Below are 14463 nucleotides of genomic sequence, written 5' to 3' on the forward strand. Positions count from 1 at the left end.
GGCAAAAACTGCTGTTGCTGCTGCCTCTAGTTACTTTCTACATTAGGAATCTTGGTTCGAAAATGCAGAAGAGGCTAATAGCAGAGACTGGAGCTAGGTGACCCAGGGCTGTTGCTGCGTTGGCAGAGTGCATTGCAAGTTGTGGTGGCTTTCCCCACCACTGTCTGTTGGGTAGCAGGATGGGAAGCTTGACAAAAAATGGTATAAGGAGCCTTGCCGAAGAGCAGATTACAACATGGATCATATTCCTTCCATGGTCTTTAGGCATCAAGTTCAATCCTGTTTTTGGTCAGCTGGGAATTTTCCAACCTTGGACATCCTTGCTTGTATGATACAAGTTACATAAGAGACTGGAGGGCGGGGGAGTTAGAATAGGAAAAATATAAAGCTGTAGAAAAAGATAACCAAATCTAAATGTTATGGATTATTTCATTAAAAATATATATTTCAGAACTGAATATTATTCTCCTTTAAAGACATCTTATTAGAGTTCATTACCTCCTCTCATGTATTTCAAGATCCTCATAGGTGGGAGGAGGAAAATGTTCAATCTCCTTGCTGGCGAGAGATTTTTGTGTGATAATGTTGTAGGGTTGACTTCACTCTGTTGAAAGAACACATAAAGCTTCCCAGTTTCTTGATGACGTATTGTGTACGTTTTGAACCCCTCTAATATTTTTATGTTAAACTTTGTTTTGGTGGGCCTCCCCCCTGCCCTGCCTTGCTCTAAAATTTGATTGTTTTTATCTCCCATGTTCTGTAGGAAATGAATTGCTTCTTTCTTGGATGCTGGTGACAATTACAGAGGGCAACAGAGGCGAGATGCTGATAGGAGACTGGAGGAGAGACTAAGCATCAGACTTCTCCCGGGAACTTGCTTGGGATAAATCAGCTAGAAGCCACCAATGAATATTTCTAAAGAGGGCTGTTAAACTAGGGCAAGCAGAACTGCCGGCGTTTACACACAGGAGAGAAACGTGAGTGCTTAGCGAAATCTCGGTGCTAAAAATAATTTGCACTTTTATTTATAACAATGTTATCATCGTCGAGGAAAGTTCGGCAGAATTGGGCATGGCAGGGCTTATTGCAGTGCAGGGATAGAGACACACATCTTTTCACCATTCTAAGTAACAGTGACTTCCATTCTGCTATAAGTGAGGGCCAGTAGTTGCTGTTGGCTGCTTCATAAAGCCATATCATTTTCATTACATAGAAGAATTCAAATAAGGCTACTCTGATTAAGAATCGGCTATATGACTATTCCTATGGAATTTGGTGCCAAGTACACTCCAAAATTCTTTTAAGTCTTGCATTTAAAAAAACAACATGGCTTCGTATTGAATATAGCTTCATATTGAGAAGCAGAACATGAATTATTGTAGCCATCTTTAAACAATAGAATGATAGAATTGTTGAGTTGGGACCCTGAGGATCATCTAGTCCAACCCCCTGAAATGGAGGAATATGCAGCTGTCCTATATGGGGTTCAAATACCTTGACACTATCAGCTTCATGCTCTAACAAAAAACATGGGTTTGTGGGTATAATGTTCCAGCTGCTGTAACTCACATTTTGAAACACTTTTTAGTTTATAATTTTTGTTGGTTTACCATATACAAAAAAAAGTAAGTTTAAATATATGGCAACACTAGTTATCTCCATAGGTTTCAGTCAAGAGTTTGATATTCCCTACTTAATTTTCTATGGCTACAATATTATAACACTTACCTGGGGGTAGAGTCCACTGAACTAAAACGAGTTTGCTTCTTCATTATTAATGATATAGTATTTTACCACACAATTCTCTACATGTCTACTTGGAAATAGGTTCTGTTTGAGTTCATTGAGACTTAGTCCCAGGTAAGTGGGTATATGATTACAGCCTTGGTGGCCTTTTGGAAAAAGGAAAAAGTTCCATCAACTTTGCGCGTGTAAAAAAGAAAAGAAAACATAAAATTATCAGGGTGCCTAGGAATTAATGTATTTTTAGTTGAAGGAAAATCTTGTCCACTATTGGGATGTACCCCTGTTTAAATATACTAACCTTGAAGTGAAAAATGTTTTTCCACTACTGAGAAATCCGAAGTTCCGTTAGGGTGACTACTAATTTCATACCATCTGATATGATTTACCGAATTTCTTCTACTTTATTAAGGCAATTTATAAGACTGTTAGGCTGGTTTTCAACGGAGAGGACAGCCTGTAATTTTTCTAATAGGATCCAGTATCCGAGCCCATTCCTTTTAACATGCCACTTTTGGGCAACATGTTCATTGCTCCCATGGGTCTTATCCTATGACAAAGTTCAGGGCACGGTCCAATGTTCTGCTTGTTTATAATAATTGAATCAGGAATGGATCCTGCCTCCCATTGTCCTATGAGCCCTAGTTGAAAGAAATGTCATTTTCCTTTTTAGGAGGTTTTTTGTATCATAAGATTCAGTACCACTGAAAAGCTATCACTGGGTGAACTCCAACAAAGCTTGAACAGGTCTCTGCTGCTGTAAAAGGCCTTCTTCTTCATTTCCTCTCCCTGCAGGCTCCCTGCACCCTTAAAATCTGCTCCAGAGGACTGGGGACCCTCTGGAACAAATTTTGAATGCATACCGGGGCGGGGGGCAGGAGGGAGAAAAAATCCATGTGTAAGTGGATTTCTGTTGTGCAAGCCACTATTGGATCTCACCCGCTATGTCAGAAAGCCAGTCCCCAGTGTTCTGGTCTACAGTCGAGTGCAACTAAGAGTCGTAAGCCAAGGTGGACTTAGGCAGATGACAGAGCAAGCTGGGTTCTTCATGACTAGAGTCGCCAGTGTCAGGGAATAGGTTTAGCTCCCAACCCTAGTAGCAACCCTAAATTGTTTCCTTTACTTTCTCTGGTATAAATGTGGGACTGGTTAAGTTTAGTCCTATGGGGGAAGTACAAAACTGCAGTGGGGTTGGAGGACTGGCATGTTATGAGCTGCAATCCTGAACTGTCCTGGTTTCTCTGAGGTGCAGTGTATATGTTTGTGCACAAAACATGCAGAGCTGCAATTCATCCCCAAGAGTCTCTGCGAAGATTTGTGATTCAGAACCTTCATTTCACCCAACACCATTGCAGATCCTTCAATCTGGGACTACGTTTTTGCTGTCACATTTCTTTAAAGGAAGCCACTTTTGTTGTAAAGTGATTTAGGGAACCGAAACCCGTTTTTTGTGATGTTGCTTTTATACAAGTGTTAAGCCAGGCTGCTCTGCAGGGGCCAAGGGGGGGAGGATAGAAAGCACGTTTAGAAATGTATAGACAAATGTTAAGCTGTGGACAGCATAATTTTTTTTTTAGTAAACGAAAACCAGCATTGTAAAGATACATCTTATAGGTAGAATTTTGTAGTCTGCATCTCTCCCTTTATACTTTGTCCTTATACTGCAGTGTCAAAAAATGCAGAAACAGCTTGTAATTGCAGTTGTTTATTTAAACCAGCCACTTGTGGTTCTGTCCACTGAAGATGCTTAAACTCCAGCCTTTCACAGCCACCTAAGAGCAGCAAATTGACTTTGGGTCTCTTGTAAGAATATCTAAATGTAGGCTGTTGAATAATCCCTTTGGGGGCCCTGTAACTATTTTTATGCCTGGATATGCGTCATCAGTGGGTATTTTCTCTGGTGACTAGCTTACATCAGTAGGTCTCCTACCATACATTCTATAACTGAGTGACTTATGATTGATGGGAGTCACTGCTGCTGTTTAGCTTTTATCTGTGACCTCGAATAATGGACAACCGGAATTTCCAGGCTGTTCGGTTCTTTGGAGTGACTGGAGAGATGAGGCGATTGCATTGCTGATAAATGCAGGTAGTGCCGGGGATGGCATTCACTGGGAAATCGGGAAGGGGGAGAAAGGGAGGTGTTCCTTGTCTGAACGGCAGTAAATCCTATCTCTGTTGTTCAGTTTTCACCGGGAAAGGTATGTTTCCCGAAGCTACGGAAGAAACTGCAGTTGGATTTCAGGACGTGATGTGTTGGCTGCATTGTTTCCTAGTGATCTATGTACTGGAGTGTAGCAGGAGCAATGTGTATGGTTCAGTTAGCTGATCTTTTATCCGAGGAATGCTTGCTTTTTCCCTGCAGCTCTGCTGAGAGTGATGCTGTGGAATGTAAAGCAGCAGAGGAGGGAAGTGTTTGTGTGCTCTTTCAGCTTGTTGTTGTGTTTCTGTGTCTATTTTGTTTTTTTTAAATATAGGAATACGGAATGGTGAGCATTTGATGCAGGGTGTTCAGTCCAGATGTTCTCCAGGTGAAATCATAACATGCAGCAAGCAAGGCTGTTCTTAAATTGATAGGTTACACCTGCCTCCGTGACCTGCTGAGCTTTTGGTAGCAATTAATTTCCTGCTCTCTTTTAAGTTATTTCTGGTAGGGAAATGAATAGCGATTATAAAAGGCATATTAGTAAATGACCCCTTCTGTTCCTTTTCCTCCCCCCTTGCCACCTCCCCTCCTTCCCTCTATGACATGTGTAAATGAGACTGCGGTAGGCTTGTGAATTTTTTTTCTTCTTCTCCATCTCTGTTGAAGCACACTCTGTGAGGACAGCTGAGTGCTGGAGCCAGCTTGAGGCACTTTCGCCTTCCTTTCTCCCTCATGTTTACTCCGTTTGACACAAACGTGATGGCAGCGATGCCACGTTCAACTCTCGGTGACCTCTGACCTCAGGACTGTCAAGCTCTTTCGCTGGCATTCAGGCTGTCAAGAGAATGACAATAAGGTGCACGAAATACCGAGTGGGTGAGGTGCTCTGTGTGGATCTGAAAACAGTTAAGCAGCTAACTCTGCCTCTGCATGGAGGAGAATATTATTCATTTGTTTGTGAAGCTGTATAACTGGAGGGTCACAGTAATGGGCTTTTCCTTGTTCCTTGATGCCTCTCTCATTAAGAGCGGGATTCCTCATAGCCCTGCATTGTATCCTGCAGGGTTCGTTGCAAAACAGGCAACAACAGCAAACCAGTCTTATACTTTTCTTTTTATTATTCCTCTGGTATTAAGGATGCAACCCTTCCATCTATTACGCCTGCAATAAGATCAGAGGTGCTAGAGGTTCTTTAATCATACGAAGAAATTCCTTCTCAAGCCCATAGATCTATATCCATAAATGTTATTTTACCCTGTAGCTATTATACCAACAACTCCTTTCTTGTCATCCATTCATATACAGTATCTGCTGTTAGACAAGGACAGAATACAGATACAATGTTGACACTTTGATAGCTTCGCTCTGAGACTAGCAGGCAAAGCTCATGCCGGATTTAAGTATCCCAAGTTATATCCAAAGTATAAGGCTGTAATTTATAACGCTTGGTTTTGAGTAACACAAATAACATCCCAAGTATAATTCTGAAATGGTACAATTCCAGATTCACTTTCCCCATTCATTTATCATTAGCAAACTTTTGAGCTTAAGTTAAAACTGTTTGATAATGCAGTCCTATAACATATCTACTCAGGAGTAGTGACCCCAGGTAAGTGCAAACAAGCTGAAGCCTTAGAAAATGCAAATAAGTACTGTGGTTTGACTGTGCCAGGTATATATTTATGTATTGCTTTTTTATTTCAAGAACCTTTGATGACTAATTCCAAGCTGGTTATATAATTCACAGTAAAAGGTTAAACTCAAAATCTTGATGGGACTATGAGTCATTTGCTGGGAAAACCAATCACTGAACTCTTCTGGGATTCTGTGTTTAGGAAATGTAATGTTTATGTGTGCGCTTCTGTGTATTATGGGTCCCTTAGCAGGTGGTGTCAAACACTCATCTAGAAATAGGATGTGGGTATTACTGTTGATTTTCTATCAAAGTTTATGTGGATAATTCAGTGGACAGGCTTGTTCATTGTCGGCTGCATTTAGGATTTAACAGAATTGTCCTGGGACCGGATTGATTAGTGTTCCTTGTCTGTGTTCGTCTTTTCCTGCTATATGTGTTGTTTTGACTTGAAAATCAAATGCAAAACAGTCAATAATTACCTTGTTTTGGGAGACCCAGGTAAGCAAAGTGTGTGTGTGTGTGTGTGTGTGTGTGTGTGTGTATCAAGCCCACGATGGGCTGCCTCAAGTGACTTGTGGGCTGAATTTGGCTAGCTGGGACACATGTTGTGCAGACCTCTTATACTGTAGATCGATTTGAGAGCAGTACTAAGTGGGTGAGTGGAATGACTTTGCAGGGAGATGATTTGGTAAGGAAAGCATTGCTAGTGGGTGGACAGAACTGGTTCCTTCCACTATACTAGCTGCAGCGTTCCAGGAATCCCTGGACTTGTTTCATGATGAATATCTGGTAAAAATCAGACAATAGGAGTTGCTGTGGGGCTTAATTCCATTCCTGGCTGCTGTACTTCAAAGGTAAATGTTTTCAGAACCTTTTCAGACCCCCTTGGCTGTGAGTCCTGGAAGACATGCTCCCTGCTTTGCTTGCCTTTTCCACCTGGCCTGGGAGGGCAGGGCCCTGACTGACTCCAGCTACAACAGCCGAGGCTGCTGTACAAACTATTGGGCTGGGGTATTGTTAAACATGTTTTTGTTGTTATTGATATCAATCTTTTGTATCTTTATTTTCGTTCTTATCATTTAGATGGACATTTTTAAATTTGGTTGTGTACTTTTTGATGTTTTATTTATTGTTTATGACTACTTTGGGTTATGTTTGTAATTGTGTATTTTTTCGTGTTGTAAGCTGGCTTGAGCATGGTTTGAACTATGGAAAGTCAGCTTACAAATAAAATGATATCTCATGTTCGTATGTCCCATCAGTGGCCTGATGCAAAAGAGAACTGGGCTTCTGCCCCTTTCATAAATATGTACGTTTATTTATTTTAAACTATATATTACACCTGTTTGTAGGAAGAAATTCAAGGCAGCTAACTGTCCAAAACAGAAGTTATAAAATCTAAAGCAATCCACAATTCAACCAAGTCCTAAATCAAAGTATCAGTATAACCCTTTTGTGACAATAACCCTTCTGTAAATAACTATCAAAGGTGCAGGACCCTGCCCTCTTTTCCCCTTTAGCCACCCTTTCAGTTTCTATATATCAGTTCTGAACTTGGATTAACACAAATCCTATGTTGTATGGTATCATGCTGTCCACTTTCGGGGAAACTCTTGATGAGGCATCGTCATGAATCATGCCAAAAGTGAACAGTTTAATGCCACCTATGCTGTCATACATGGTACCCAAATGGAACTGCTTCTTGGCTTCAGATGTGAATTCTTGGCTTGCCAAATATGTATGAAATGTATGTACATGGTTGGAGAAAACTGAGAAAGTGAGTACTGTTTCCTTCCACATTGGCAAATGATGCAATTAATTCTGAAGTCCAGTCTGTACTGAGCAGATTCTTCCACACTTGTTTCTTTTCTCAACTAGTCAGCCGGCTGTCCAGTTAAGGGGACCCATTTTCCAGAATGAGAATGAGCTGCCTTTTATTTCACCATTATATCTCTTAATTCCCCCATAACACGTGCTGTTTAGGCAGTGTTTCAAGTGACTGCCCAATAATTACAGGGTCAGGGTTCAGCAAGATAGATAGATAGATAGATGATAGATAGATAGATAGATAGATATAGATGATAGATAGATAGATAGATGATAGATAGATAGATAGATAGATAGATAGATGATAGATAGATAGATAGATAGATAGATAGATAGATAGATAGATGATAGATAGATAGATGATAGATATAAACAATGCAATGTCAGATGGTTGTTCTGCATCCCTTTTTTGTTCTCTGAGCTTTCGTTTAGGCTGTCCGCAGTACCAGCTGCATTGGCAGCATCCATCAGAACAGCACTGGGAGTGACAAGATAATTTGAAGTCAGAGCTATCCTGGAAGCAAATGAATCAGTAAACAAGTTAGAATGATCCTTTGGGTTAGACTCATGCTTTTAAAAAAAGATGACTTAAAAGGTTTTTTTTTTAAACTATTTCCATTTCTGGCACATTTTGCTTCATCGCTAGTGGCAGCTCCACTGCAGCTGATTTTAGGCTTGGGATACCCAGTGTCTTGGGGTGGAACACTTTTCTGGCTGGCTGCTTGGCCCCTCCCTGGGACCCGAACCTTCACCTCCCAGCTCACTGGGTCCCTCCTCTTCTCTTGAGGACCTGATCTCTGTTCCCCCATCTCACCAGGATCTACCTTGGGGCCATTCAGCCCCAGTTCCCCGATCTCCCATTCCTCTGACCACCCTCTCCAAGGCATCTTTGTGGGGTGCATGACATTGGGGATGGTGGGAGTAACCCCAGGAGAAATATGGCTCATCATGTGAATGATTGGTCTTTGCCTTGCCTAATAAGGATAGCTATGCTGGGGCTAGACAACAGAAGTAACAAATGCTTGTTCTATTTCTGCATTAAAAGAGATGGTCCTTACTGAAGAATCCATCATTTGAACCCTCTGATAGAAATCAGGATTGTCCAGTATACAACATTCCATTACTGGACAAAATATTTGTGGAGGTGTGAGGCTGAGCTTCACATTTTCCTTGATGATGTTAATTATCTAGATTTCTTAAAGCTGGGTTGCTTTAGGGTAGCATCCAGAAGCTTCATTCAGGAGGCCTGCAGTATTTCTGTAAAATTGCAATTAAAAGTCATGCAGATTCTAGCACAGCACATTACAGTTGCTACAACAGGCAGAAAAACCATTAAGTGATCTACCAAGGCCCTCAGCAATTTTTAAGAGAACTGTTGGGGGAAATAGTTTGGAAACCACTGCCTTAGTGCACATTGTAAGAGGTGACCCTGATTTTGCTGGACCTCTTAGGGACATTTGATCCCACCAAGTAGATGGCATATTGTCCAATAATTGGAAGATGTCTTCATATTTCACCAAGCGCTTTGGGCATGAATTCTTAAAATCACTGCAATAGGCAAACTCGGCCCTCCATATGTTTTTGGAACTACAATTCCCATCATCCCTAGGTAACAGGACCAGTGGTCAGGGATGATGGGAGTTGTAGTCCCAAAACATCTGGAGTTTGCCTGCTGTAATCAAAGATCTTTGAGCAGTAGTTTCACTTAGGTTGCAATCCTATGCACACCTACTTGGGAATGTAGTGTATGAACTCAGCATCCAGGCAGGCATGCATGGGATCAGGGACATCACCTTTAAAATGAAAGCAAAATCATCCCCAAAGGGTTTCAGAAGCACAGCCTTCAGTGTAAATACTGCAAAGCATTGATAAGTCAGTTTATCAAAGCTGCCCTCAATGTTTTAATTGGATGTTCTGTCATATTCTCAACCCAAATCATGACCTTGTAGCCACCCTGCCATAACATGGTTATGCTTGAGTAGTGCAGCTGCTGTATTTCTGATTTAAACATAACCTCTCTTTTGAAGTGTGAAATTTGGCATGCTTTGACACTCTTGAATTCATTCCAGGCCCAGCTGGAAAGATGCCATTGACTATAACACAGGCAGAATCTGGCCCTAAACCAGAGGATATTTTTATTTTTATTTATTTCAGCCTCCCCATCCCATACTTCTATGAATTTAGATTAAGTATTGTCATGCAAATTTTCAAATGATTTATTTTTTAAAAAAATCAAAGATCTGAATATCAAATAAGGAATGGTAATATTTTAAGAACCACACTGAAATATTAACAACTAACTCAATAGGAATTCAAAATGATATTTGCTAATGTTTCCTGGTCTTGATAAGAAAGGGAAGTTATTTTGTTTGCATAAATCAAGTAAGTGGTAGACAATATATTAACAATTATGGTCACAATCAAACTGAATTTCCTTTGTTTGGATAAATAGGAACGTAGGGACATTACATTATGGGCATGATCCAAGTGAAATTAGACACTTTATTTTAGCTCAGTCAGTTTCAGAGAGAGGATTTTAAGCATACAATACTCTCAGTGCCCCAAGGAATCCAGAGCTAAACACTTGTTTTTTGCCCTCTCAGTTAAAATGCATGAATAATCCATATGTTTATAGCTGTTCTAAGGAAATTGACAGAACTGAGGGACCTTCCACACTTCTGCTTGCCCTGTTGTTTCCCCCTGGGGAAACCTGCTGTTTACCACTGAATCGGAGAAAATGTCAGTTGAGTTTTACTCCGCGTTGATGCTTGCTCTGATTTAGCACTAAAGAGTAAGTTTTCTGGGGGAAAGCAGTGGGGCAAAGTAAAACCGCTCTGACCCATGATTTCTAGGCACAGGGCAAGCACAAGTGTTGAATAGCCATGAGACATACTGAATTTGGGCTGAATTGTATGTGCTTTACTTGCTCTGGGTAGAGAATGTTTTAGAGCATGAATAGAAAATTACAGAAAGGAAGCATACTATGCTTAAACTTCTATTTTAGATTTTCAGAGCTTTCCCCCCTTGCTTATTTTGTATATTCCCTTCCCCATCTACTGGAAGTTTCATTTTATAAATCAAAACAAACTAAAGTCCTAAACGTGTCTCGGGGAATAAATCCCACTGAATCCCCTGGAATTAACTTCCGAATAAGTGTGCTTAGGATCACACTGTGTGAATATAATTTAAATGTTATGTTCAGTACATCTTCTGAGAGTTACCAGCTTGAGGGTCAGCACTGTGTAAAGTGTTGAGCCCTTGCAAAGTATTCCTCCTCTTTCTTTTCATCCGTGCTTGCTGACTGAGAGAACATTTTTGCCTCTTTTTAATAGGAGGAGATTGCAAGGACCTCTTCCCCCTTACAGCTTAAAATGTCTGACAGAAATTTTGTGCCTCAGCTCTCTATTTTGTCCCTCCCCATTCAGCTCGTTACCGTTTGAAGGGCCTGTCATTGACAGGCCACCTGCAATGTTCTGTTATGTTACACTTGTGCTCCCAATCATTCATTTAATTAAGGAACACAAGCTGGGTTAAAATGCTTTTGCTGGACGCTAAGCCAATGCGGTGCCATACCTGTCCAGGTGCATGAATAAGGCAAGAAGGAAAGGCTGCCACACACTAGCAGTGTATATGCATTGGATGAAGATTGTCCCAGGTTCAGGCTTAAGCATCTTCAGTTCAAAAAGGATCAGGTAGCTGGTGATGGCAAAGGCTAGAAACCTGGGAGAGCTATTGCTGGTCATAGAAGACACTACTGGACACAAGGCAACTCCTATGTTCCTTTGTGGGAAGGAAGCAATTATTAGAATACGTGTGAATAATGGTTCACAAGTGAAGTTGCTGAGAAAACTTTGGATCATCTCTGCCTCCCAGGTGGTTCCCATTGGTGTTGGGAGGCGGTAGCAGCAGGGATCCAGTTGTTATAAGGAATGACCTGGTAGTGCACGGGTGGGCAGCCTATGAACCTCCAGATGTTGGTGAACTACAATTCCCATCTGCCCTAGCCAGTATTGCAAGTGGCCTGGGATTATGAGAGTTGCAGTTCAGCAACGTGGAGGATCATAGGTTCCCCGCCCCTGAGGTAGTACCCTACAATTCAAAAACTGTTTACAATTTTCTGTATATATGATCTATTAAAGTGGGAGTATAATAATGTGATAGGAATGTATTACCACTCATGATCAATTTCAAAATTGCATTGGCCCCATACTAGATTTAACTTTGCTTTCTTGGCTTTCACAGCCAGCAGAAGCAAACAGCTGTTTTTCCTCTGGGAAAGTTCTTTTGTTTTGAGTAGCAGAAGCTCGTTTCCCATCCCGGAACTGGCTGCACTGTAGAATAAAAATGAAAACTGTATTTTTAACAGTTCAGGGTCCTGCTACCTTGAAATGTGTGCCTGCGTACTGTGAGTGCTGCACAATGTGAATGGCCATGCAAGGAACTGAGGAGAGGTTGTCGTTTAATGTGTAAAAACTACTGAGAGTGAAATTTTGAACTAAAGTATTGAGGCAAAGAATGGACCTCTGGCTGCAGACATCAAACAACAGAACTGTTTTGAAAGTTAGAGAAATGTTCCTCTGGACTTTAAAAAACACAAAAAAACCAACCCCTTCCAAATACTGAAAACTATTTTTACCCTCTTCCTGCAAGATATTAACAAAATAATTTCTGAGCATTTTTATTTTGGGGTGTGTGTTAAAATTGTTTTAAAGGAAGAACTGAATATTTAAGACACATGTTAATGTGTGTGCATTGTGTGTTTTAATTTAATCTTAAGATCAGTTAGACACATTTTAGCATCACTCTGTGATTTTTTTTAAGTCCCTACATAAATTCTTCAACATTTTAGTGCATGCTTCTTTCTAATATATTCAGTTTTTGTATGCCATTTTGCCCAATGCACGCAGTTTACATGCAGTTTCCTCAAATACAGTGGTACCTCAGGTTACATACGCTTCAGGTTACAGACTCCGCTAACCCAGAAATAGTAGCTTGGGTTAAGAACTATGCTTCAGGATGAGTACAGAAATCGTGCTCCGGCGGCCTGGCAGCAGCAGGAGGCCCCATTAGCTAAAGTGGTGCTTCAGGTTAAGAACAGTTTCAGGTTAAGAACGGACCTCCAGAACAAATTAAGTACTTAACCTGAGATACCACCTCAGTGCATTTTGGTGTCCTATTTCAGTCCGTGCATTTTTGTACACTTTTTGATGGGTAACTGCACTGAAAAATTCAGAGACGTGTTCATTTCAAAGCATGTCTGAGTTCTTGTTTACATTTGGGAAGAACAGATGAGGTAGGTTCATGTGAATGGACCTGAATTTCTCCACATACCTATGTGTGTATTATGACATCAGGTGATTACGTACAGAAACCTGGTCCAGCTTCTCAATCAAACCACTTCACGGGGTTTTCTAGGTTGAGTCGGAGGCTACCACAAGGCTGCAGAGCTGCTTGCTTCTCTAAGATTTTATGCTTTAAATATTAGCCTTTTTAGAAAGTGCCCCCCCCCACGTCTTGATATTAACTTCCTTTTATCTGTTTGTTCTTGAGTAACCTAGTCTAAATAGGTTTGTTTAGTCTTGGTTGTCTTATATACAAAGGGTGTTTCCGATGGAGTAAGTGCATATGTATTGGTGTATTTATTTTATGTTGTATTTCCTTGTGCACATCTGACGATCCAGCATCTCCCAAGAGACTTGGCTTTATGAGAAAATAGTGATATACTCTAAGCGGATGTTGGTGATGAGCTTGAGTTTTCTCTTTGGCTGGAGGTTTTGGGGGCAGTAAGAGTTCTCATAGGCGCTCAGTCTCAGGTTTTCTGGGGGTTTGTGTTATCATTTTTTACCTGCGGACAGTGTGTGGCTTGTTAATTCTTGCCTTCTCTGAACTGCAAGTCATGAATTACAGCTGTAGATTTAGCCGACTGAGAGGAAGGAATTTGTCTGCTGTACAGTAAAAGGAAGTATTTGCTGTGTTATTGTAGCACATGGCCCCTTGCCATTTTTGATAAAGCATTTAAGCGTCATGCACCCAAAGTCTACTGCCCTCTTGACCCATCATCAATCATCAGTTGTACAGTGAGGTTACATGAAACAGTAGCCCAATAGGAGAGCCATTGTTTTAGCATTGCACAACTTTTCTGGAAACGGAAACGCCAGACAAAGCACCCTAGATCACTCATTTTTGCTCTGTGTTAACCTAACGCTGATCTATTGCATTGCAGAGAGGCAAACAAGTTAGTAATTGGGAGGCTGAAATTTGTTCTGCTATGTAAATTGTGTATGGGAAGAGACCTTTACTTGAATTCTTAAAACAACAACAATAAAAATAATAAAAAGAAGATACCAAGAAGTATTCTGTAGTTACCATACCAAATGAATGTAAATTCAAGAAAATGAATGGGCCTTCAATAAATCGCCTATGCTATCATACAGAGTTTCTATTAAAAAGGCTTTTTTTTCCACAGTGCAGTCCTTGATTACAGTTGTATGAATTCTTGTTCTGGCTATTTATTGGAATTGTTGGTTTGATTATGTAAAATGCTGTCTTCTTGTTGCTTTTATACCCTGTTTCTTCTTTATAAATAGATATTTTATTGTTGCAAACTTCCATGAGTTTATTTCTTTTGTTTTAAAAACTTACACGTTTCTTTTTTATATAAAGAAAAGAATGAATATAATCTTCTATAAATCAGATTTGTTGTGTTTAGTGGGTCTTATTCCCAGTTATCTGTGTACAGGAGGAGAATTCTAGATATATTTTTGAATGCAAAATAAACAGAACTCCATTTCTTCATTTCTGATGCTTGACAGAAATAGTTCACAAATAAGAGTAGATCCAGTAAAAGTTTCAGAGTTGTATCTAATGCTGAACAAGGGGACTCCCCCTTCTTCTCCCTGCAAGTCCATAAAATGTGCTTTGTGGAGTTCCCAGCTCCCTCAAGCAGATTTTGAAAGTGTCTTTGAAAGTTACGTTGTGGAGGCAGAAATCTGTTGTGTGAGTGGAACAGCAGCGTTTGATACAACCCTCAGTCTCAACTGCATGTTTCAGGAGACTACTTCATCGCAGATGCCTGTGGTATTCCTTCTAACATATCAAACATATTTTTTCA

The 14463-nt window shown here is 40.5% G+C and overlaps 1 protein-coding gene across 3 annotated transcripts in view; it reads left to right on the plus strand.

Annotated features, from left to right (window-relative positions):
• Positions 1-14463, plus strand: part of HIVEP2 (HIVEP zinc finger 2) — a 135584-nt gene that overhangs the window by 54136 nt on the left and 66985 nt on the right. For 2 of the 3 annotated variants that reach the window (XM_081905113.1, XM_081905114.1), the window contains exon 2: positions 764-977. The exons of the other annotated variant lie outside the window; for it this stretch is intronic. The gene's annotated coding sequence lies outside the window, so the exon portion shown is untranslated. The remainder of the gene's footprint in view (positions 1-763; positions 978-14463) is intronic. 3 annotated transcript variants of the gene reach the window in all.

The sequence above is a fragment of the Podarcis melisellensis genome (genome assembly GCF_964234715.1).
Source record: "Podarcis melisellensis genome assembly, chromosome: 3".
Classification (NCBI taxonomy): domain Eukaryota; kingdom Metazoa; phylum Chordata; class Lepidosauria; order Squamata; family Lacertidae; genus Podarcis; species Podarcis melisellensis.